The sequence below is a fragment of the Pleurodeles waltl genome, chromosome 2_2 (genome assembly GCF_031143425.1).
Source record: "Pleurodeles waltl isolate 20211129_DDA chromosome 2_2, aPleWal1.hap1.20221129, whole genome shotgun sequence".
NCBI classification, from domain to species: Eukaryota; Metazoa; Chordata; class Amphibia; order Caudata; family Salamandridae; genus Pleurodeles; species Pleurodeles waltl.
In genome coordinates this window covers 154,222,181-154,244,023 of record NC_090439.1, presented here as the reverse complement: position 1 = coordinate 154,244,023, position 21,843 = coordinate 154,222,181, and the positions used below count along the sequence as shown (strand labels likewise).

The following is a 21,843-nucleotide window of genomic DNA, read 5'->3' as shown; positions in this document are numbered from 1 at the left end:
TGGTAGTTTGTATGGTGTTTGACTGCATGTGTGTTGTGCAGAACTGTCTGTGTGTTTCCATGTGTATTGTCTGTGTGGGGGCATGTGTTATGGGCTATTATGTGTGATAGAGTGCTTGTAGGTTTGTGTGCCTTTATTGTCTTGGTGTCTCAGAGGGTGCATGAAGGTTTCAGGAATAGCAAGTGACCAGGGCCGGCTCTAGGGCGGTGCTGCAGGTGCCACCGCACCGGGCGCTGTGCTCACAAGTATCTTATGGTTTTAAAATCACCTGCTCCCGCGTTCCTTGCCTCCAACAACTTTCAACAATTACAATGTCAAGATAGCTCTGGTGATTAATGGACCTTCTGGCGAGAGATGGAGTTTTGTCTAGTGGAAGTTTTACCTCATCCTAAGCTAGCACAGAGGCTTAATGTGCCTGTTGCAAAGAATATCTACTGTGCAGATCACACAGTGCATGTAATATAACTAGGTCACTGGGTCACTACTTTTGTCAGAGATCCTTTTGTTACTTGCAGTTTATAAGTTAAAATCCTAATATAGAACAGTGAGCTATTAACTGTCTTCAAAGGTCTGCATGGAATTTGCAAGGTATAGGTTAGAGCCTTAGGATCTTTAATTATCCTAATGTTGCTAAAAGGGTTCATTTGGGTAGAAACCAATTCTTATTAGTAAAGACAACCCCCAGCTATGGTGGTAATTTTAAACTTCTGAGTTTGTGCTTCTCCAGCTCAAGCACTCTTAAACTATACCGCCTACCAGTATGGATGACGTGACTCCTACACCTTATGTGACTTTTTCTATGCACTGATTTACACATGTATGCTAGATTTGCCTCTGTATATTGTGCTTGTGATGTAAAGTGCTCTGACACACTACACTAGTATGAGTGGTGCTATAAAACTAATTAAATGCACCTGAGAGAGAGTGATTATGTGGACTTGAGGGGCACTGTGGAAGTGTGGTAGGGAGGGAATCTGTGATGCAGGTGGTCTTTAGGAGGTGCCAACAAACATTGTCATGCAGGGTGGCACCAGTGCTAAGACTGTCCCTGCAAGTGACCCGCTATAGAGGTTAGGCAAATAATTAATGGCTCCAAATTTCAGTGAGTAAACAACGCGAATTAGCACATTTTCAACACATTTTTCATAAGTAAGTCTAAAATGTAATAGCTGTTGAAATGGCACTCATTAAGTATGGTAATGGATTCATGGTGTTTCATGATAGTATTGCTCTTCCGCGGAGCGCCAGTGATTCACCCCCCCAAAAAATATTTTTGGCAAAATGGCAACTAATTATGGAATATTTCAAGCTTGCTTTCCCAACAAAAAAAGTATGATAACGTCAGTTCACAAATTACAATTTCACATTGCCAATCTTGTTCATACCACCTGACTGCACGTTTACATTTATATTCCTTCCATTAGGTCTGGCATAGAGAAAGCTTTAGCATCTCACCAGACTAATGAACTAAAAAAAGATTAACTAATACAAATACAGACATATATTTATCCATTGGTTTGTCCAAATCTCATTCATATTTTGCTTCTACCTTCCACAGCATACATCATGGGGCAATGGAACATCCCTCTTCAGCACGCTTCAGTCATTGGCACTCTTGCACTGTGCATTGCGGAATTGTGCCTAATCACACACTTACATTTGCTTGAATGGAGGGACACTTCACTGCCACAGCTGGTGGATAAATGGTATATTGGGGAATCCTTACCCACAAGAGTTCACGCTCCTTGCCCAAGCAAATATTGGTCTGTTTTAAGAGACTGGAAACAGATGTAAGTATTACACAACAAAAATTATGACGGCCATATTGAGAAGTTCTGATACTGCTAAAATAAAAGAATAGCAGTGTTGCTGAGATGTTCCTGTACTGTTCTATTAAGAAAGTATTATCTTTGCTGAGAAGTTCTTAATTGATCAGTTTTCAAGCATATTCTAGAACCTGGGAAAACGTCCAGGTGACAGAGAACAACTATTAAGATTAACCGGAAGGATTTTGTATTCAGTGAATTAGGCAACATTAGACAAGATTAAGGATGAATTTGGGTAGATGACAAGTGGATGTGATATGATCCTCTTGTAACGCTTCTTTACATATACATAAATGCAATTCACCTTGGTGTGGGTGGAGAAGTCTGCCTACTTCTGTCCTGTCTCCCCAGGGTTGACTTCTCCAGGGGAGTGGTAGGAAAATGCAGAATATCTACTACAAAATGAACGGTAAAACTAAAGGAAGGACACAGGGAGGGGCATGCAAATACAAAAGCATACCTACAAAAGAGGTAGGGGATTATTTGGAATTTGAAGGATTGTGTACTCTGTCACGTGTGGTGAAGGCTTCTCTGTGATATTCCAAATGCATTAGGCTATAATATACTTGTAGTATGGCAGATTATACATTGTCATATTGTTGATGGGGTAACCAGCCCTTCAAACCCTCAATAAGGCCCTAGGTCTCTCGCAAATCAATAAAATTACATTCAAGTCTACTCCAGAAGTACTACAGCCCAAAATGCTTATGTGTACTACACCAAACTTTAAACTAAGCCACTTACCACACATGACCACTTATCTGTACTATGCGAGAACCATAAATAAATCAAAGGAGGCAGGAAATAGCACTATCAACAAAAAGCAAAATACCTAAAAAATATAAGTAAAATAAAAAAATGGCGATATATCATTAGACGTTGCAGACACCCATGTACATCACATTGTAAAAATAATTAAAACATATTATAAACCAAAAAAATAACATATTATAAATGAATACCTGTAAGCACTGTAGACACCTATAGAATGTAACATTACAAAAATGTAAGGACAACGGGTGCACACACATTGAATATTACAAATTAGTGAAAAAGCAAATGCATTTAAAAAAAGCATAACACATCTCACATAAAACGCTTTTATTGCACTGAAAGACACATCATAATAGACTGCATTCTCCAGATAAACACATACACAAGGCCACGCACAGACAAACAGACAATAATACACAACATAAGTATAGCTGATCTACAACAACTCATATCACAAGAGAAAACATGGAGTTCCCAGGGTCTGGGTTCTGATTATTTGCTCCTAGTTTTAAAGTTGTAATGTTTGTCATATGGCAATATTTTCCTCAATTCATACTGATTTTTCTTTACCTTTCTATTTATTGTTCTACATAGTACTGGTGTAGTTCTCTGTCTATGGTACGTAAAACTTCACTTAAGCTATTTATGCCTAACATACAAATTTTTGTAGTTTAAGTTTTACGTGTTCACACTCCCTCCTGTAAGTGGGTGGGGACATGTACTCCAGCTAGCAGGCATAAATCTCTGCCTAGAGGTGCAGAATTACATTTATACAGATTGATACCTATGCTTGGAGAAGCTATGTGTGCAGAAATTTACACCCATAGATTTAGGGGCATATTTAAGAGCCCTTATCACCTCCTTGCGCCACATTTGCGTAATTGCTTTTACCCACATGTGGCCCAACGAGGCCAAAAACGCGGCGCCATATTTACATAGTGGCGCAATGCATGCATTACGCCACTTTGTAACCCCTTGCGCCACATTATACCTACACCAGGTATAATGTATGCAAGGGGGGTATTCCAGTGCTTGAGGGGGCTGTAAAAATGCCACAAAGGAATCTATGAGATTTCTTTGAGCCATTTTCATCTGCATTTTTTAACGTCTGCTAAGTGCAGTCGTTTAACAGAGGCTCCCCTTGAATACAATGGGCCACTGGGTGCTTTGCAGAGTTAGCATCATAATTGTTTGCGCTAATCCTGTAAAGCCCCGGCCTAGTGTAAAAAATTATGACTCTAGTCACCGTAACTACCGCCATGCTGTGCCGTATTTACCATGGTAGTGTTAGGGGGACGTTAAGGGGCTCAAGAAAAGTGGCGCTGCACTAAGTGCAGCACCACTTTTCATAAATCTGCCACTTAATTTGTGAACAGGCCTCAGTATATTTTTATTTTGCAGAGACTCTTGGAATATTTTTCTGATTAGTCAGAGGTTCTTATCTTTACCGTTTTTAATTATGTTTGTAAAGCATATATTGCAACTTCGAGGAAAATACACACTTTTTGTCATGCAGAATGAACATGTAAGTCATTGGACTGTTTACTTGATTTCAGTTTTAATAAGCTGTTTATGGCATTAGATACAACTCTATGAGAAAGAGTTAAATGGGTCCTCCATTCATGTTTTATTTTCAGATTAGTGATTTCAGGTTAGTACATTGATGGATGGCTGAAACAGAGATTCCAAAATATGTTTGTGCTGGATCCTCAATTTTGATATTTTAATACGTTTTGCAGCTAATTTTGGTGCCACTATTGAGTTTGCACATCCATGCCTTTTTTACGAACCCTAAGGTTTCATCAAAGATTCTTCAGGACAGTGCTTTTAAGTGATCTATTCCTTATAAGCAGTTTTAATTGTCATTTGAGACTTTTTTTTAGGAAACATCATATCAATGTTACGGTGGGGAGATCTCCCAGAGACTCTTTGTTGTTGTGCAAGATACATAAAGATTTCATTCTAATTTGATGTTTAAGATGTGCTCCATGTACGCACTGCTACTTGATATTGAATACCAGTGCTTACTCTACTTTAAATGCAGATGCACTGGGCATCTTTGTCTAGCTGATGCATTCACTGAATGTGCGCTGTTTTTCATCTTTAAATAATTTTCTATTGTAGATGCATTGGATATGGACTATACCATCTATCTGGCTTTATGATTACCTTTAATGAGGTAAGACACTATCATAAAACACTAACTTAGCAATTCTATCCAACACCAATATGCATTGGATATCAAATGTTTTGTCACTTTTCACTGTAGGATGCTTGTTTGTCCTGATGAAGACTCTTGATTAAGTAACCAGGGTTGAAACTTTGACATACTTGTGAACATGTTGATTGGTTATTTAATTCACTCTACAGTATAGCTGTACTGATCACTGTAGTTAGTTTATTGGATGTGTACTGTATCTTCAACCAGAATTCTCCATTTATTTCACTAGCCTGCAGTTCAGGTTTGTACTTATACTACAATTCACTAGTGATAGAGCGGTCCGTAGTAATAATTTACCTGCGTTCGGACGCTCTTTAGGCCGATGAATCTTTTGACTAAGTGGGAACTCTCTGTACTCTTAATCGATCAGTCGCATCAAATCAATAATCAATAACGTACATAAGCAATACCTTGATCAACATAACACTTAACAATTAATCCAGAATACATTTCGGCGAACCCTGACCTTTCAGTCAGGAATACCCACACCAGTTTATTGCAAAGTTAGTAAATTTATTTCCCTATATTAACAAAGCTAGTACAATATATATGTGTCTCAACACCAAATGATAAACGTATATGAACATTAATAGCTGTCCATAACGTCGAAACAAGTGTAATCTATGTAGCATTTGAATCACAAGGCATTCGATAATGGCAATGCAAAGCACTAATACGATAATCTATAATGAAATAATTGCATACATTTAGTCAGCATAACAAGATCTCAAATTGCATCGTGCAACATATGGAATCCTCATCTAACCTCAAATTAGCATCGGCATGTGGGACTTCATGCAAAAACAATTTAGCAACATAAATTTAGAAAACTCCTAGCTAGGGCCCTTATCAAAATCAGCAGTTGGTTACCTAAAAGAAACACAATGCAATTTTACAATTTCCTTTCATATTTACCAATTACGATCAGCATACAAGGAAGTCTTCGTCTCACGGGTACTGTTTCTCGATCAGCATGGGACGGGGCAAAGGGGCAGGGGTGGACGGGGCAATTGGCTCACGGCGGCAAAGTAAAACTACTACTTCATGCAAAGGGCATTTCAAAGTTAAAGTCTCTAGGGCAAGAATCATTAAAGTCTCTTTCTCTCGATTAGAGAAAGCATCAAAGTCTCTCAAAATGGCGTCGCAGCAAAGTGGGCCATAATAGCTACGAAGTCTACAAAATGGCGTAGTGTCCGGGTAATGGCCTAATCTCTTCTCGTGCACCTGGTTTTTATAGGCAACAGTTCGAATCCAGTAGGGTCTCCATTGGAGGGTTCATAGGTTAGCTTCAAATTGTCCAATCAAAAACGACAGTTCTCAAGCTTTTACTTAAGCATACATTATCCTTGGAGATGGGTACGCAAGTTGCAACATTGTCTACCAATTAGCTCACTTTCAGAGCCTTCATTGTCCGCACCTGCAAGTCGACCTTGAAGTAAGGAGAAAATATGCCAGGCTGGCACGAAACTTTAAGATAAGCATGTGAATAGTTTCTGTGGAAAAGTACAGCTTCAAACAGAAATACACGTTTAATAGCACATTGGAAAAATACGAGTGTCTAAACCGTGAGACCAGGCCACTAGGCCAAAGCCTCCGCTAAAGTAATGCTAAGCTAAAGTATTTCAAACAAGCAAATCGTAGCACACGTTTATGATTATGTCGGATTAGTGCAATTCTAATACACCACGTTATATAAAGCACGCGTATAAATGTTGGCAAACTACTCTGAGGGCACATTTTGTCCCCGTACAATCTTTATTAGTTCGGTTAATGTCACACATGATTATTTCACACTACGTTTATGCGTTAATAAATCAAAACTTTCATTTTCTGCTTCATCAATCCCTCCTCTGATGACTACTTGTCATCACACAAATTAAGCCCACAAATTTTATTCCATTAAAATTCTGTCAGTTCCCTTTTCCTTTTAGTTCCCCTAGTTTGCGCTTTGTATTCTTCTGCCATTCTTTTCATAATTTTCTCCTCCTTTCTTCTTTTAATTCTTTCCATAATCATTATTATTCCCCTTTTTATTCCCCAAATTCCAAATACACAAATTATCACTATTAAAATTCCCTCTATTATTTTTAGCAATATTCCATTCCAAATTCCCCCAATCCAATGTCCCACTGAAGCAAGTCCCTTTCCAATCTTCTCCCACACTCCTGGTTCTTTCAATTCCTTCAAATCTGCACTTTCTTTTGTTAGATTAGCAAGCATAGTTTTAATTTTCACACTATTGTCAGGTATATAGGTACAACAGTGTCGTGCACCCAGCATTTTGCAAACACCACCATCCTTTGCTAAAAGAATGTCTAAAGCAAGCCTATTTTGAAGAGTCATAGCTCTTTCTGCTGCAAGTTCAGCATCTATCAGGATTATAGCTCCTGAAAACTTTGTCAACATGTTATCCGCTATAGTAGACAACTTTCTTATTTTGATGGAATTCAGCACAACTCCCAATGAAGGAATCATGGCTCCAAATATATCACCTACCACAGCAGCTGCGGTCTCTCTTTTCTGGATACGATGGGATCCAGATGTCTTTTGAATCATCGATAAATCATCCAGTTGATAAACCTTTGGGAACACTATACCCAAATAACATCTTCCCCATCATCCCTTTGGAAGACGATAATAGGCATTATGCCCACAAATGTAATATACCCCTGGAATGACAGGGTCAAGTCCGTCCATCATGAATGTCCATTTGGCCTTAAAGATAAACGTGTGTTTACACTCACTCGCCCCTACAAAAATGTTGTCATAATAAGATTCACCTCGATATATACAAAACTTCCCTACATGCCAAGTATCTAAAGCAATTTTCCCTTGTGTCTTTATTGCAGCAAAATCATAATTATCTACTGAAGTCCTCTTATGTAACTCTTTTTCTAATTTCGCCTTCATTTGTGCCCTTCTATCATCTGTGCGATCTAAAAAGCTTATTTCTACTGCAGAGAGTGAGCAGGTAAGATTTTCCTTATGAGCGTGAGCCGTTTCAAAAGGTTGCATTGGCTCGAAAAAGTCCCTCATAATTTTAGCATCCCAATCTTTTGCAGTCTGGCTTAGCTGCGCTATTATAGGAACATAAGCAAAGGTAACATCATAATTTGAGTAAAAATACTGTATGTTAGTTTGACCATAAAACCTAGACATTACTATACTACATGTAATCCCGTATGTAAGAGGCATGTGGTGATATGTCACCCCTTCCTTCACTGATGTCGGTATCTGGGTACACACATAACAATCTTTCGCATCCATTGTCTCAACATATTCTGTTAGTAAGCGATAGAAAACATTATACGAAAGCTCTTTCCTATCATGCAAGAGTCTCTCATCCAGTGCTAGCCTTTTCAATGCGGTTAGTTCAGTGACAGTAACAGGAGCAAAAGTAGAAGCCTCAATATTCTCATTCTCACCCCTTCCATGCATTCCAAGTACAATTGCCATTATTATTAGTACACATGTAATTACCAAGCCTATACACACATATTTACAATATTTCTTTCTATTGTTTTGCGTCATGATCTGTATAGAATCAGAGAGCTAGAAGCACTTATAAATGAAACTATTTAGCAATTCAGTTACAAAGCTGAGCGAGCGCAATGTTCACACCGTCTTCTTCAAGGGCCAGTCACTTATCGGTTAGCAGCATTTGTCTCAATTTCGGCAATAACTCAGTCTTTATCGGTTTAGCAAATGTCTCATCCGGTTTAGCAATGTCTCAGCTGGTTGTCTATTTCACGTTAGATTGTAGCAAGCAATGTAATTTATCACCCTTTCAATCAACACTGTCCATAAAACTTTTCTTTTCTATTGGTATCTCTTCCTCTTCATCGTTCTCGATGCTTAGAGATACAAACTCATCAGTCCAATCGTCATTGACTGCATATGCCCATTCTGGACCGGAATACCTTCTGTTCGGTATCCTTTTCCTTTTCAATTTTGCTTCTCTTTTCGATTCTGCCTCGCTGGTACTTTCCTCTTTTGTCAAGTCTTTTTCTTCACTCGAGGTTGGTACCACGACAGACACTTCCTTTCTTTTCTCTTTCACTTTTGGCCTTTCTCCGTCGTTCAAACCTTCTCCAGTCCTTTGTTTTACTGGTGATATACTTAGTCTCCTCTTTGCACCATGTCCATTTGATGGACCTGCGACCTTTTCTGTAGATGTTTGAACTTTTTCGTTCTGCTCTGCCTTGTCCCCTCCTTCAGGGGAATCAATCACGTTCTCTTTTTCTTTTTCTGTATCGTCTGTTTCTGGGAAAGCCCCCTTCTGATCAGGCTCTCCTGCTTTTTCACCTTTTTCGAGCCCTTCGTCAGCGTTACTTTCGTCAGGCTCTGTATCACTTTCAGCTGCTTCAGGTTCCTTGTCACCTTCAGCTGCTTCAGGCTTTTTGCTACCCTCAGCTGCTTCAGGCTCTTTGTCACCTGCAGCTTCTTCGTCGCTGTCTGAACTTTCTCCTTGGTCTTCCCCAAGTGAGTCGGACTCTTCGCCCTCCAATAATATCTCTTTCTCTCCTGCTTCTGCCTGTCCGCTTCCAGTTCGGTTTTGTTCTGTCTCAGCACTTGGCACTGTTTTATCAGGCACTGGAAATTTCAGCGCTTCAACTTCCTCATCTGTGGGACACAACACCTTCTTTGTGTGACTGGCGTGAATCCAGTTGGGAACCCCCGCACACTTCACAGCGGTAGTTGTCGTCAGGATCACTTGGAAAGGGCCTTTCCAACGGGGTTCCAGACACGACTTTCTCACGTGCTTCTTTACCACGACCCAGTCACCTGCTTTCAGTGCGTGTCCTGGACCTTGGATCGGTGGCAAGGTGGTCGCTTCCACCTGGTGAGAGAAAGAGCGAACCACGTCAGCCAGTCCTTTGCAGTAGTCTAACACCATATCATCTGTAATATTCAAAAGCGCGTTTGCGGGAACTGCAGGAAGTCTCATAGCCCTGCCCATGAGAATTTCGTGCGGAGACAATCCAGTCTTTTTATCAGGGGTGTTTCTCATTGACATTAGCACTAAGGGCAATGCGTCAGGCCATTTCAAATTTGTCGATGCACATATTTTCGCCATTCTTGATTTCAATGTACCATTCATCTGCTCCACCAGTCCTGAGGCTTCAGGGCGATAGCTACAATGCAGCTTTTGCTCAATGTTCAGCGCTTCGCAGAGTAACTTTATCACCTCGTTATTGAAGTGACTTCCCCTATCTGATTCTAAAGAGATCGGGAATCCGAAACGTGGTATTAACTCCCTCAACAATAGCTTGGCAACTGTAAGGCTGTCATTTCTACGTGTTGGGTATGCCTCGATCCAGTGACTAAAAATGCACACAATCACCAACACATATTTCAGACCTCCATGCACAGGCCTCTCAATGAAGTCCATCTGCATACGACTAAAAGGACCGCTTGCCCTACCAATGTGACTCGCGTTCACAACTGTTCCCTTTCCTGGGTTCATCTGCTGGCAAGTGACACATCGATGGCAAACTGCTTCTGCAGCTTGACGAAATCTGGGGTTAAACCAATCAGTTTTGAACAATCTTATCATGGCATCTCTCCCTAGGTGAGCTTGCCCATGATAGAACCGCGCAAGCTGTGATAAGAGACTATTTGGCAAAACAAATTTTCCCTCATGTGAAACCCATAACTCGTCTTGTCTCTTTATACATTGTGATTTAATCCAGGAATCTCTTTCATCCTCCCTGACATTATTTTGTAATGCTTTTAGTTCCTCTATTGTATCTACGACCTTCAAGGCAAATGCTTCAGCTGGTTCTAGTTCTGGCTCATTTATCGAATTCCATTCATCTCTGAGTAATATACAGTTCAAGGCACAAAATCTTGCGACTTGATCCGCATATGCATTTCCCAGCGAAACATAGTCCTGTCCTTTCGTGTGAGCACTGCACTTTACCACTGCAACTTCAGCTGGCACTTGAATGGCATGTAACAATTCCCTTATTCTTTCCCCGTTTTTCACTGGGGATCCTGAAGAAGTCAGGAAACCTCTCTGTGACCATAGTTGTCCAAAGTCATGCACAATCCCAAACCCATATTGACTATCAGTGTAAATGGTGACTTTCATCAATGCAGACAGTTGACATGCTCTGGTAAGGGCTACAAGTTCCGCTACTTGTGCAGAATAGACTCCTTGGAGCCATCCCGCTTCCAAGACCCCTGTTACAGTGCATACAGCGTATCCTGCTTTCAAAATCCCCATCCCGTCTCTTAGACATGAACCATCAACAAAAAGAATTTGGTCATTTTCCTCAAGCTTAGTATCTTTAATGTCCGGTCGAGGTTTTGTGCATAATTCAGTCACCTGAAGGCAGTCATGCTCGACGTCTTCAGCGTTCTCAATTTCGGCATTTTCTCCAGGAAGCAAGGTAGCTGGATTCAACGTAGTGCACCTTTTCAGCTGCACGTTCGGTGAGCCCAGAATTATCGTTTCATACCTTGTGAGTCTTGCTCCAGTCATGTGTTGCGTTCGGGAGCGGGTCAAAAGTATCTCAACTGAGTGAGGGACCATGACTGTTACTGGGTGTCCCATCACTATTCCTTCACTCTGAGTGAGGCTGATACCAACTGCTGCTACGGCGCGCAAACACCCTGGGAGTGCTGCTGCGACCGGATCCAAAGTAGCTGAAAAATATGCTACTGGTCTGTTTACGCCACCATGGGCTTGAGTCAAGACAGACAAAGAACATGCATCACGTTCATGGCAAAACAATGTGAAAGGCTTTGTGTAATCAGGCATACCTAAAGCTGGAGCCCTGCACATACACTCTTTCAATTCGACAAAAGCATCCATCTCATCTCCTTTCAGCTCAATTTGATCCAATGCATCCTTCTGGGTTAGTTTCAGTAAAGGCTTCGCTAGAGTCGAGAAGTTGGGAATCCACTGGCGACAGTAGCCCACCATTCCCAAAAACTTCCTCACCTCCTTTCTCGTCTTGGGCGGACTCATTTGAAGTACACTCGTTATTCTTTCCTTCATTATTCTCCGTGACCCCTTCTCTATCTGGTGACCCAAGTATTTCACTTTCTTCTGACAGAACTGCAATTTGGAAGGAGACACCTTGTGTCCATTCCTTCCCAAATGGTTCAACAGAGCGATGGTATCGGCTGTGCAGTCGCTTTCTGTCTTTGATGCAACCAGTAAGTCGTCAATGTACTGTACTAGGGTTGACTCGAATGGCAACTCTAACTCTTCCAAGTCTTTCTTTAGAATCTGATTGAAGATTGACGGTGACTCAGAAAACCCTTGAGGAATTCGGCACCAACTGTACACTCTGTCTAGGAATTTGAAACAAAAGAGAAATTGGCTGTCCTCATGAAGAGGCACAGAAAAGAATGCTTGTGACAAATCGATGACCGAGAACCATTCGGCATCGCAAGGAATTTGAAACATTATCACAGCTGGATTCGGTACTACTGGGCAGCATTTGACTATGATGTCATTTATTTTCCTCAAGTCTTGCACAAGTCGGACCTTTCCACTCGGCTTTATTAGTCCCATTATTGGTGAATTACATGGACTGCTTAACACCTCTTTCAGTACTCCCTGCTTTACAAATTCATCAATAAGTTGAGCAACTTTCATGAGGGTGTCTTGTGGCATGTGGTATTGTGGGGTCTGGGGAAAGATTGCATTGGGCTTTACAGTCACTTTCACTGGTTCCACTCCTTTCATCAATCCCACCTCTTTCCCTGTCATGTCCCACACTTCCTTTCCGACTGTTTCTCGTAATTCGGCTGGAATATCTTCTTCAGTTATCATCGGGAAAAGACAAATCAGAGGATACTCTTCATCTACCGTTTCCATCTCATCTCCCTCTACACTATCCTCTTCTTCCCCATCACTGCTCGTCTGTATCGTTATTCCTTCGTTCGAACACATGATCGAACAACCCAATTTGCACAATAGGTCTCTCCCTAACAGTGCTATTGGGCTTGAGTCACATATCACAAACTGATGCACCCCTTGATAGTTACCGATGCTGACTGGTACCGGATCTGTAATTGGGTTTGTCAGATGTCTGTTTGCTACTCCCACCACTTGAACTGTCCTCCCTGAGAGTGGCAAATTCGGTACTTCACTACTCTTAACAGTCGAACGTGTGGCTCCCGTGTCCACCAAGAATGAAACACGATGACCCATTACTCTTCCCTCTACGTACGGACCCTTTTGATCAACTTCTAATGATGCTGCAAGCACACAATCTCCTTCTTCTTCTGAACTTTCACTCTCCCATACATTGTTTATTCCACTCTCACTGTGTAATGGGAACTGTTGTACGGTGCCATTTGTAGTCATTACCTGACCCGAGACCTGTGGAGGAACCATCACTTGCTGCTGACTCATTGGTGCCAAAGGTATTTGCATTTGCTGATTAGGTACCATGGGTAACTGCTGTTGCATCGGCTGCATTTGCGTCATCTGCATACGGGGCATCTGCATCTGCTGCGGCTGCATAGGTTGTAATCCCTGCAATTGATTTACGGTCTGGAAATTTGGGTTTGGACTTCTCATTTTAGGTCCCCTCATTGTCTGAAATGCATTGACATCATTGTTTTGCTGACCAACACCTACACCTGCACCTGCACCTTCCTGCACCACCATCGGGCACTCGCGTTTCCAATGACCGACAATTCCGCACACGTGACACGGCATCACTTTCTTCATTGCCTGCACACCCGTCACAACAGTGTTTAAATCCGGACCATTATTCACAAAACCTCCTCTGCCTCTGCCTCTGGCCTGTGGCTGAAACGCCATGTTTCCCTGCAACTGCGGCTGCGGTTGCGGTACCTGCTGTTGGAACCCTTGCATCCCTTGCAAACCTTGCAGACCTGTCTGAGCTGTTTTAAGTTGCATCATCATCACCTTCTCTTTCAGCTTTTTCTGTTTCACCTCAATCTCGTCGCTACAATATTTCGCATAATTCAAGACCTCATCAATCGGTTTCGACTGCCAGCAAATCAAATGCGACTTTATCATCTGACTTATCTCTGGTCTCAACCCTTCCACAAATCTGAACACAAAATGAAGCATATCCTTCGCCTCAATTGTTTCCGTGCCACTGTAATTCTTGAACGCCTTCAACAACCTCTCATAGTAACTATGAATCGATTCTTTAGCCTCTTGGGCAGTTCGATCAATCTTCTGCCAATCCACATTCTTCGCGGCAACCTTCGTCTTCAAATGCTCAATCACCTTATAGTACAAGCTCATCACCATGGGTGATGGTGCACCCGTCTCCCTGTCTCTCTCTGGTTCACTTGTCGGCCAACCTACAGCTCTTTTGCAATCCTCCCACAAATCTGCCGGAACCACGATCTCAAAGAGAGTGTTCAGGTCTTCCCAGAGACATTTTGCAAGCTTCACAAACCTATCAGTCTGTTGGTACCATTCAATCGGCTTCTCTCTCAGTTTGGGAAAATCATCCGTAAATGACTGAATGTCGCTTCTGTGCCATGGTACATGTATTAATTTTCCCCCTGCTGTTTCCCTCATTGGTAACATGGTTACTGTCTCGCTGCTCTGCGGTCTTTTCTCGTTGTGCTCTGTAGCACTGTCCCTCCTCTTATCCTTCCTCTTTACCCACCTGCTTTCCCACTTGTCTAAGCACCTCCACACTTGGGCACTCTGCAACAATTCTCTAAGGTGTGCCTTCATGCCTGCTGACCTCATGTGTTCAAAATCTGTGGTCCCAAAATCCAACCTATAGCTCCTGCTCAAGTGTTTCGTTTTGCCTATGTCAATCCCGTTTCTGTCCGCTACTTCCTGCAAACTTTTATGTACCTTGTTCACTTCTTTCGTGATCTTTGGACATAGGTATCTCAGCTCTTCTTCCGTGTAGGACTCTAACCTATTCACACCCATAGTCCCTTCCACCAATTCTTGTGCTTCCATGTTCAGCCTCATCCTATTCAGGTAATCTTCTCCTTTCCCACTGTCTGAACTTTGTGTGGAATTTAGACTGTTGAACCACTGTGTCAGCTGTTGCGCATTTACCCCCATCAGTGTAGCATTCACATCGACTGCCATTGATGGTTGCGGCAACTTTTCAGTATTCGATGTTAGAGGTATTATCAGTGGGGGACTCGACCTCACCAGTGTAGACTGAGCACATATGGGACTAAACTCCATCAAGGGTCCAGATCCATTTGGCTGAGCCGCTATAGGAGTTATCCCTGGAGTGTTCTCTATGCACCTCCTTTCTGTCCCATTCTGCAGCATTGATCCCTGACTGCTCATGCCTAAGTTAGGCTGACTGTACAGAGGTACCGGTGGACCTACAGTAATGGGTAGTGATATCGCATCTGGGTTTTGTCCATTTCCCATGTTCTGAGGCATGTTCATTCCCACACCATGGGTCATCATTGCCGGCATGCCCATCTGACTCCCCGTCATCTGAGCATGTGCATTTCCTCCCTGCATCCGCTTTTGAGGCATCATAAACTGAGTTGATTCAGCCTGTGTCATTGTTGGATTGTGACCATTCTGTACTCCCCTTACGGTTTGTTCTAGAACCATTCCTCCACTATTGTCACTGTTGTAGTACCCTGGCATCTGCGGTTGATAATTTTCTACTGGTTTCAACATGGGCACATCTGGATATATTCTCCTAACCTGCGGTATCTGCGGGGTGAACAGTAAACTCGGGTCTTTAGACCCCGATGACGCTCCTGAACTCTGGGTTTCACTGTTCTGTACCGGTGCCGGAGGGGCAGAACTGGTACTCGGACCTTGTCCATTCTCCGCATAAGGTGGTGGACGGTCGTTCAGCAATTGCATTATTAACTCCTCATCCTCCAACTCCTCTTCTCTCCTCAACTTTTCCTCGTACTCTCTATCTTTAGAACACTTCCTGTCTGTCTTACAGGTAGCTTTCTTACCTGTCTCCTCTTCTTCCTTAGTAATTGCGGGAAACAATTTTATCCCCTGCAATACATCTGACCTCCACACCTTCTGTGCATTATCCCACCTAGCATCCGCTAGTGTCTTTTCTACCTTCCTCATTCTTGTTTCGAACTTATTTTTCTGTTGCTGTCTAGCCATTAATTCCCAGATGGCTAGAGCCTCAAACTGTGCTGGCCTTGGAGGTACCTTCATGTCATACATCGTGAATCTCAGATTCTCTAGGATCCTTATATTGAATGTCCCATGTATCGGGAACGCTACGCTCCCATGTTTCTCTGTCAGTTTGTGCCATTGCTTTAGCCATAGACACGGAGCTACCCCCTTCTCTTCCATTACAATGTAAGCTGGAGTACCTTCGGGCGGCGTCTCCTCTCCTACGCTCGCTTTAATGTAAGACTCCCCCTTCATCGCACTCCTAAATGCTTTAAGGAATTTCATTTTCTCGTCTTTTATTTCACAAAGTTTATAATCAATAGGTGACTTTAATTCCCGGAATACTCTTCGCTTGCCTTTCCCCTTCCAATCGAGTCCCACGGACTGCGTCCAATCCGTGCGCAACCCTTCTCTCCAACCAACCTATCCCAGCGCGGCTCCTAGTGACGTCACACTCACACACACTGCGGCTGACAAAGCCTCGCGGCTAGTCTTCCTTCACTCACCTCCTCCCGTAACAACTTCTTGCATGTATCGCGAGCTACCAAAACTAAAACAGATCTGTCGGTTTACTACAGGAAGGGTAACACAATCGCTTCAGGACCTTAGGGACCTTTCACTAGCCTCGGCCGCTATTCCGTCTTTCTCAGTCCCCACGTTCGCAAGCAAATCTGACCCGCAGACCTACTCTCAACTTGTCAATGATCTGTTCTAGTGCACTTAGAATCTTGTCAAAGCCCGAAGTCGAAGTTTCTTTCACTCCCTAACACACGTACCGACTCGTTAACCACGCCCGATCAACCTACTAAACCGCACAGACCACAACATGGATCAACATACTCCGGAGTCTCTTGACCTCGCAGGGCCCGTCTCAACAACAACAACCACGTGGACCTTTTTATGCACAAAGCGCCACACGCACATGAAGTTCGACGACTTCCCTACTCTCACACTCGGAGCCGCACCTCCGCTATCTCTATGAAGTTCGACGACTTCTCTACTTCTACACCCGGAGTCGCACCTCCGCTATCCTTTAAAGAAAAATCATCGCAACCTTTTCACACACCCTGCGGCAATAAGCTGTGCAAGCGCAAAACCCTAACCTCACTCATACCATCACTAGTACCGCCAACGCTGTTTCCACACTTCCATTCTCTCCATTCGCAAGCTCCGAGATCCCGGGAAAGTCGCGGTGGACCTAGCCCATCATCATTCTGTCAATCTGTTTTATCCAAGAAAAATCTAATTCAACTTCTCGAATGGGGTCTCAAAATGCGTAACCGTTAATTCGACACCATGTACTTTAATAGTACAGGGTCCCAAAAGACGAAACCGTCCTCTGCTACCATATACTGATAGAGCGGTCCGTAGTAATAATTTACCTGCGTTCGGACGCTCTTTAGGCCGATGAATCTTTTGACTAAGTGGGAACTCTCTGTACTCTTAATCGATCAGTCGCATCAAATCAATAATCAATAACGTACATAAGCAATACCTTGATCAACATAACACTTAACAATTAATCCAGAATACATTTCGGCGAACCCTGACCTTTCAGTCAGGAATAACCACACCAGTTTATTGCAAAGTTAGTAAATTTATTTCCCTATATTAACAAAGCTAGTACAATATATATGTGTCTCAACACCAAATGATAAACGTATATGAACATTAATAGCTGTCCATAACGTCGAAACAAGTGTAATCTATGTAGCATTTGAATCACAAGGCATTCGATAATGGCAATGCAAAGCACTAATACGATAATCTATAATGAACTAATTGCATACATTTAGTCAGCATAACAAGATCTCAAATTGCATCGTGCAAAATATGGAATCCTCATCTAACCTCAAATTAGCATCGGCATGTGGGACTTCATGCAAAAACAATTTAGCAACATAAATTTAGAAAACTCCTAGCTAGGGCCCTTATCAAAATCAGCAGTTGGTTACCTAAAAGAAACACAATGCAATTTTACAATTTCCTTTCATATTTACCAATTACGATCAGCATACAAGGAAGTCTTCGTCTCACGGGTACCGTTTCTCGATCAGCATGGGACGGGGAAACAGGCAGGGGTGGACGGGGCAATTGCCTCACGGCGGCAAAGTAAAACTACTACTTCATGCAAAGGGCATTTCAAAGTTAAAGTCTCTAGGGCAAGAATCATTAAAGTCTCTTTCTCTCGATTAGAGAAAGCATCAAAGTCTCTCAAAATGGCGTCGCAGCAAAGTGGGCCATAATAGCTACGAAGTCTACAAAATGGCGTAGTGTCCGGGTAATGGCCTAATCTCTTCTCGTGCACCTGGTTTTTATAGGCAACAGTTCGAATCCAGTAGGGTCTCCATTGGAGGGTTCATAGGTTAGCTTCAAATTGTCCAATCAAAAACGACAGTTCTCAAGCTTTTACTTAAGCATACATTATCCTTGGAGATGGGTACGCAAGTTGCAACATTGTCTACCAATTAGCTCACTTTCAGAGCCTCCATTGTCCGCACCTGCAAGTCGACCTTGAAGTAAAGAGAAAATATGCCAGGCTGGCACGAAACTTTAAGATAAGCATGTGAACAGTTTCTGTGGAAAAGTACAGCTTCAAACAGAAATACACGTTTAATAGCACATTGGAAAAATACGAGTATCTAAACCGTAAGACCAGGCCACTAGGCCAAAGCCTCCGCTAAAGTAATGCTAAGCTAAAGTATTTCAAACAAGCAAATCGTAGCACACGTTTATGATTATGTCGGATTAGTGCAATTCTAATACACCACGTTATATAAAGCACGCGTATAAATGTTGGCAAACTACTCTGAGGGCACATTTTGTCCCCGTACAATCTTTATTAGTTCGGTTAATGTCACACATGATTATTTCACAATACGTTTATGCGTTAATAAATCAAAACTTTCATTTTCTGCTTCATCACTAGCACTGCACTGCACTGTCACATGAAGCAAGTACATGTTATTCTATTTCTCATTTGAAGAAAATAAAACACATCAATGTATTATACAATACAGTTCAATAACATGTACCCAGGAGTGTGGTGTGAAAAGGTACACCACACGCCGTATTACTGCCATCTATTATAACAGCTTTCTTAATTCATATTGAAGGGAACCATTGTTTGTAATGATAATGTATTTTAAAAAGACAAAATAATTGCCAACCGTTTCCGTAGTTCCTTGTTCCGTGGCAAAGCATTTATGTTGCTCCAATAAAAATAATGAAAGCCACATAATGCCCTTCTAGGACTTTCACAGCCACTCATAGCTGTCAATTGTGTTCTCCTTCACGGTAAATATTGTGACTTCAGTTCCTAATGTGTGCAGTAATACTCCTTGTTTCCTCACAGTATAACATGTCTCTCCTCTTGCAGCAACAAGATAGGAGCTAAAAAGTTTCTTCCATTGTTTCCATGAAAGAAAATGGTCACCGTTTAAAGACAAATAGCAGCGGTTGGGACATGTCTCCTGCTGCCATGATGTTATTAAACATTAGATTTGGGAGAAAAAAAGAAAAATAATGTTAATGTGTATATGCTAGAAGGTGTGATGGTGTACTTCTCATATAGTTCCTACACTATTTTTGTTTGTCTATAGTTGATCCTTATTTTCTTATTTATCTTAACCTTAATACAGGGCCTGATGCAATAAAACCATTGGGTTTGTCTTTTTCCAAGTCGTCAGTCTTGCTTTTAGTGAAATGACCGAATGCAATATTTGTGTACAATAATCTCGCTTTAAAATGGCCACTCGTAACATGTTGATGTCGCTGCACATGCATGTGACATATGGGGAAGACAGAAGTCTAGCTGTCCAGCTGGTTACTGCATTGTACATGGATGACAATAAAGATGATGCATTTCTTGTTTTTGATGTTCGTGGTCTAGACTTCCAGTTTAATGCTGTTTGTATGTGGAAAAGTTTCCCATTATGACGCGTTTCTTGATTCTGGACCCCGTGCAGCACGAGGCAGTAACTGCCACACTACTCACGTGCCCATTTGATTGTGCAGGTTGAGATCCTTCAGATTTAATTTTTTCTATTGTTATATAACACGGTTCAGTAATGAATATCTTGCCTGGTCGCTAGGGATGCACCAGTTCAAAGGGCTATGCTTCTTTATATAGGCTGATTGTGGGCTCTTTTAAGTTTTTAGTATAGCTGGTATTGGGGCTGATGGTGCTCTTGTAGCTTGTCCCCTCTCAGACTCAGATCGTCACCAGTGTTGAGGCCTACCAATAATTGGTCATCAATACATATTCCTGCAATCGTTTATTGTAAACGTTCAGGTGTACATCACCACCAACATCTTGTAGTGCATCTCTTTGACTGTCAGCATATAGAACCTAGTCCCATTTGACACACCAAGAATCCACATTAAATGGACAGGGTTCCATGAGTAAAGGGAAAGAAAAGACTACGAGGTTCGTAAGCTGAAGGGTGACCCACAACAAGCGCCTGAGGGAAAACACATGATTACCATTGCTAAAGTTTAAGAGATTTATAGAGTTTATAACCATCGGCTGATTCCTAAGTGGCCTTTAGGTGACACAATACTTGACAAAAAAGAAACGGAGGTAGCGTGGAAGACGTGGAGCTTCTGAGGGATAGGAGTGTCAATGTTTGTCCCACTGACCCCGTACCGTGCATTGGATTTGTCAGTCCACCGCACAGACTATACAAAATAGGATTTTCCCTTCTTGCTGCTAAGCCTGCCCTTCATTAAGTTACAGTTTCAATGACGAATTTTCAGGAATTCTTATACTCTTTTGATGTATGTGTTTTAGTAATGATATCGCACAGCAGAACTACATTGTGGTGCATTTCAAGATATGCTTGGCCTTCATCTCGGCACATAATGAAAGTTATGACACCTCAAAGCTAATAATTTACAAATCTTAAAGCAAAGCTTTGCATATAGTGGAAAACTCAAACCCTACAGCATGCTAGATAGTGTGCTTTTCCCCATCCTTGAATCTGCTGCCCATTACAGAATCCGAAAATCTTCAATAAAGTTGAAGAAGCACAGGCTGTTTCCTCCAGATAACAAGATAGAGATCCACAGAACATGACAGATTTTCTCTTAACAAATGAAAAAGCTTTAAAGTGTCACAGCAAACTAAACAAATGACAGATTCAATTGTCAAAGCGTCCTTAAGGCTTGGCAAACAGAGTTCTGTCAATTAAATTACTTGTCAGGAGCAGCAGGAGTTGCACGCTTGTCCAAAACAATTACATATGCTTCCATAGGCCAATTTAGTTTCTTCCCAGAAGTATATATTCTCCTGGACTCGTTTTATCTTTATAGAGTCACTTCGAAAAGACTCTGAAGATAATTTTCACATACTTCATATGCAGTTGCAGATTGACTGAAAAAGCATTAGCTGTCCATTGCTCTTCCTGCTGACGACAGAACCACTGTTGAGCCAAAAGATCCACATTCAAAACATGAAGCACCAGGACCTCCAATTTTAAACATAACATTCCACAGAATAGTGTAACCATAGTCATATCATTGGTGCGGCCACAAACGTTTACCACATAGCTCTTCCGACCTCTGTGACCCCATCTTCACTCCCTGAGGAGCAGCACCCATACATAACTGAACATAGTTACCACCTCCCAGCATTATGAGGTCAAGCACACCAGACAAATTGGCTGACATCACATGAAGTCCTGCCCTCAGAGCTTTCGGTCCAAATGCATACAACTTTAAAACATGAGATATTACAGAGTGGCCACTACATCACTGTGGGTGCTCACAAGAGAGGTGAGGAAACGGCTCCCCTTTCCTTTGCCTTCATCTTTGGCCATTGATGAGCAGCAGAGAAACCAGAGAGAAAGTCGCCACCAAATCACCAATGCCAAATCAGTCACTACAAAGCCTGACTTGTCAAAAGCAAAGGACCCACCCTTACAGCTTGTGCA

General features: G+C 42.0%; 1 protein-coding gene across 5 annotated transcripts in view; it reads right to left on the bottom strand.

Moving 5' to 3' along the window:
* The window catches only part of LOC138280823 (poly(rC)-binding protein 3-like), a 2,739,176-nt gene that overhangs the window by 810,647 nt on the left and 1,906,686 nt on the right, over nucleotides 1-21,843 (bottom strand). The window lies entirely within an intron of this gene.